The sequence below is a fragment of the Haemaphysalis longicornis genome, unplaced genomic scaffold (assembly GCF_048455015.1).
Source record: "Haemaphysalis longicornis isolate Haplotype H1 unplaced genomic scaffold, Haemaphysalis longicornis Haplotype H1 scaffold_5, whole genome shotgun sequence".
NCBI classification, from domain to species: domain Eukaryota; kingdom Metazoa; phylum Arthropoda; class Arachnida; order Ixodida; family Ixodidae; genus Haemaphysalis; species Haemaphysalis longicornis.
In genome coordinates, this window is record NW_027526385.1 from 45930918 (window position 1) to 45935941 (window position 5024).

The following is a 5024-nucleotide window of genomic DNA, read 5'->3' on the forward strand; positions in this document are numbered from 1 at the left end:
TATCGTAATTTGACAGATGATTCGGCATGCGATTAAGGGAAGTTTGAATAACGATCTAAAGTGTGTCTGCTTGCAACTCACGCCTGCCAAGTTAGGGTTGATGCCTGGGCAGGGAAAGTTGGTTCATTGCCATGATTCGTGGGTGCAAAATATGACTCCTCTTTCATTGGCGAGATTTCATATGTTTCAGAGTTGCATACTTCACAGACGGCTCAACCATTACGCGAAATTTCATTTACGTTTCAACATTGCATACCTCACAGTGAAGTCGTAAATATTGGAGAATTCTCGTCTGCTCTCAGTACATGGGCTTCTACGGAAGGGAAACGACCATATGCTTGTCCGCTGGAATAAAACTCCAGTCCGTCCGAGTTTCACTCACGTTATGAACCAAGAAGTATGCTCAATCGCCAATCGCAAACAAACGTGTGTGTCGTTTTCTGCACTGCGCACCGGTAAAAGCGTATGATCGCCCACGTTGAGGCTCGGCGCCACAGCTTCTTTGGACATCTTTGTTCTTCACACAGTGGAAGGACACCGAATTTCTTTTAACGACAGAAGACGACCCAGCCGAAAAAAACCATTGGCCGACCAATTGGTCCAATTGGCCACCCAATGGGTCCAAATGGAATCCCAATGGGGCCAAATGGAAACCCAATGGGGCCAATTGGACCTATTGGAGCGATCCGAATTGGGCCCATTGGCTCGATTAGGATGGCCAGTTGGCCCAATTGGACCCATTGGCTCCAACCATAAAGTTAATACTACTGACTGCTCCAACATGATGTACCGATTGGGGAGCCATTTTGGATAGTATTTGGATAGTATTCAATTACGACAACCATTTGCTGAAATTTAATTCTCTCTCTCACCCTTAATTTGAAACCTTCAGAAATGTTCAAAACTTCAACCTTTACAAATGTATATTTATGAGGCAATTAATTTTGATATTACAATCAGCGATTCAAGATAAAGTTCTCAAAAAAACAACAAGCAAACACTAAAGAAAACTTTCCGACACGAGTAGCCAAATTGTTTTGAAATAAAACCATGATCCAATCCAATCGAATCCAATCCATAGACGTACAGTGGATAAGTGGTATTCAACGTGGTGCTGGTGGTGTATACGTAGTGTAGGCGTGTTGGTCGGTTGCACACGCAGTCTTCTCTGACTGTGAATTGCATTGGAAATGTAAAGTGGTCTGCAAGAGTGTGAGAAGTGGCGACGATGATGTCGCACACCCAAAGCAGTGTGTTTCAAGATGCATCTTTACGCTGAACGCCGCTAAGCCTCGTACCGAAGGAAGAGTGCCTCTGTTTATGTGAGTAACATAGCTGGTTCAGTTTTCCTTGCCAATTTCACTCCTCATGGCGTGAGCGGTATTATTAAGAATTAATTTGTCTGCCTAAATGTATTTCAGGGCTGTTCATGTTACGATTGACGGGTTCACGACATCGCCACGCAACGGAGTTCGCCATGCATGGGACGTTGTTGAAGAGGTGAGCTCACGCCACTCAACATTTCAGTGCCTTGTTGTTTTAATGCATGCGCGAAACTGCGGTTCGCGCATTAAACCCATTGTTCGCTTTTGCCACTCACTTTGTGAAGGTCCAGCCAGCCTGCGGCGAGCGGAGCACGGCATGGACAATGGCCTGTGGAAAATTGCTTAAAAGACGAACTAGTCTGCATGCTGTGTATACAAACAGAGAAATAAAGATATTCATCCATTCCAAGAGTTGTATTTGTGATACAGGTAACCAACGCACTGCAGCGGCAGCTCAGATGGAGTGGCTGCAGCAATGGGATAGAACCAACTAAAAGTGCAACAAGTTGGCGGCCAATGGGAAGACCTATTGGCGGTCCAATTGGTCGGCCAATAGGTCACCCAATTGGTCGGCCAATAGGTCACCCAATTGGCCGGCCAATAGGTCACCCAATTGGCCGGCCAATAGGTCGCCCATTTGGCCGGCCAATGGGTGCCTAATACATCATTGGCCGACCAAATGGCTGACCAATTGGCCGACCCATTGGAATCCCAATTGGTCGGCCAATGGTTTTTTTCAGCTGGGGAGAACAAGGCAGGGCCTCAAGGACGCTAAATTTAAAGCGAAAACTTTCTTAGTGGGACCAATGGTACGTCATGTCAAAAATCTAATGCATTTCCCCATAGACTGGTTGGCCGACCGAAAAGCTCTCATAAAAAAGTAAAGAGGTCTGAAGGCCTTCATATTTTTGTACAGTGTGTTGCGACGGTAATTGGAACACTTTAAAAAACATTTCCTGAGGGAACCGCCGCTCTGTTCGCGCTCAAACTTCACCCCTAGGTCGCATTTTGTGGTCTATTTTGTTTGACACTGGGAACAACGACGGTACTTACCTGTTTATCCTGAAAATAAATAAAAACGATTTTCGTCTATCTAGCTTTAGTGCCTGCCCTAAGCAGCGCTAGTATTAAACCAAGAGTGTAAAATATGGTTATATTAGTCCTTTTTGGTAAGATGACATGTCATCACCCCGCTTCAAAGGGGAAACCAACGCTTATGGTCAAAAGATCCAAAGAGTCAAAAGGTCCAAAGAGTCAAAAGATCCAATAATCACGTGACAGCCGAGTCAAAAGATCCAACGGGTCAAAAGGTCCAATGTGGGTCAAAAGGTCCAAAGAGTCAGAAGATCCAACGGGTCAAAAGGTCCAAAGCGAGTCAAAAGATCCAACGATTCAGGAGATCCAAGGGGTCAAAAGGTCCAATAATTCCGAAACCGTGTCAGAAGGTCCGACGAATTAGGAGAACCTTCGGAGCCATGGCTAGGGTGTGCAATTTATAGACTGCGTCATTTTATTGTATTTTTAGTGTTATTTTCGCTCCCATACTTGAACTTTCACTTCTAAATGTAGAAGATATGCACTTGGCGCGCCGAATGAAGCCGTGGCTAATTTGAACGTTATGAAAAACACCATTCATCAAGCTTGTTTTTATTTCTGATTATTTTTTCAGGTTGTTCTCGTTTCTCGCTCCTCTGTCATTTGATACTATTACATTAGAATATTTTGGTAGTTATCGCTTATGTAGAATGTGAGCTTCAGCGATGTCGACGAGCCAGGACATGTCGCTCATGTTCGGCTACGCTGCACTGACTAGTATGATTGCTGCTGAAAATATTCCGGGCAAATGTTCTTGCATCTCGTTTATCAAAGTCAATATCCATCAAATAAATGACCCTTATATGGCTCATGATTACACCCACAAAAAATCAAGAGTTCGAATAGAAGTGCTACATTGCTACCCTTTGGGAAGCTGGTTACTAGGTTTCCAGGCGACCTGAGTTGCAGTACGTCATCGACGTCATGATAACCTGAAGCCGCTAGTTGCAGTCCGCGAGTCTCTTTTTTTACACTCTCGATAGTGTAGTGCCAACCCCTGCTTGTGTGGCTTCGCTTCCATTTTTCATTTTGTGCAGCTAGAGAGCTACAGGCGGTGGGGAGCTGATGCTGACATTGGTCTCAGATAAGAACAAAGCCACGGCCAAAGTATGGCCAGTATGCTTTGAGGAAGAACGCCGAAAATGACAAATGACCTCTTCTTTCTGCAAATTAAATCTATGTATGTTCCAGAAAGCATTAACAATGCCTTTGGCATTTCAAACCACAAACACACTAAACACCGATTTCCTGGAAATGGGGGTGACTCCGGGACAGAAACGTCCGGTGAGGTAGAGAAGGTGCCCTTGGTAACGCATCCGTGATAAGGCATTATGCGCGTTGTGTTACCACCAAACAGAAGAGCACATGGATGCAAAATGCCAAAAAATTACAAGTTGTTTGTGATTGGGTTAGAAAGAGACTGGTTCATATCCCCTAGCGAAGGCGATCAATTACGTAGCTTAATCACAGGTACTCGAAAGTGGAAAAAAAATTGTTAGCGTCACTGATTTTTAAAGAAAGATATGGCGATAATAAGTCGCTAAAAAGAAAGCGATATACACAACAATAATATTATCTCAAAGGTACAATTATTACGGCAACAAGTCCGCAGATAAATAGTGCTTCATTTGGAAAGGCCGCATGACCTTTTCACTACGTTAAAATAACGCAGAATTACGAGCAAGAACACGAGTAATAAATAAGTACGATTTTGTGTCTACAACTGCTACGACGCACACATCTTGCTGCCTACAACGCGCGCTTGAACTGGTTTTTGTACCGAAAGCTCCGTGTACCGAAAGCTCCGTGTACCGAAAGGCCCCGAAACCGAAACGCCCTATACTGAAAAGACCGGAGCCAGTAAATGGCATTGTTAATGTTCGCTTAACCACTGAAATAATTTCCCATGCCCGTGACGCAAACGTATTTTTGTATGAGAGCAACATGCATATACTTGAAAGAAAAACTATCATATATGGCTCTGAAATTGGTGCTTAGAACGAATGAACACGCTCCTTGTAGGGAAAACGAAGAGGCAACGGAGTTATAATTTTGGCCCTTAGCAAACAAAAGTACGCCAAGGTGAGGCTCATAAAGAGACTAGATCACTTGATTGGCTTTAGCCCCGTCAAAAGATAGAAGTCAGAATGTCTAATATTGGACCTCTTGACTCGTTGGACCTTTTGACTCGCCTTAGCCGCGTCAAAAGGTCCAATACGAGTCAAAAGATCCAACGAGTCAAAAGATCCAACGGGTCGAAAGGTCCACAGTGAGTCAAAAGATCCAACGAGTCAAAAGATCCAACGCGTCAAAAGATCCAATATTGGACCTTTTGACTCTTTGGATCTTTTGACTCTTTGGATCTCTTGACTCGGAATCGGAAACCAATAGGAATCATCATCATCATCATCATGAAAATGGCGGCGATTTGGACGTGCGAGCCCGAAAACCGGGTTTTCTGATCGTCTGCTAGCTCATTTCTGGGTTCATTTTCTGATCGTCTGCTGCACCATTTGGCTCCGTATGTGAATCCCAAACGTGCGTTTCACTCTGCAGGTGGTATAAGACATCTTGAATTACTCCTGAAAAAAGCAATGCATTTAT

General features: G+C 44.1%; 1 long non-coding RNA gene across 1 annotated transcript; it reads left to right on the forward strand.

Moving 5' to 3' along the window:
• Nucleotides 1–570: 570 nt before the first annotated feature.
• On the forward strand, nt 571–1896 carry LOC144139209 (uncharacterized). The gene is made up of 3 exons (XR_013316103.1): nt 571–1322; nt 1422–1500; nt 1610–1896. It is a non-coding gene; the product is annotated as an uncharacterized LOC144139209 (long non-coding RNA).
• The last annotated feature ends 3128 nt before the right edge of the window (nt 1897–5024 follow it).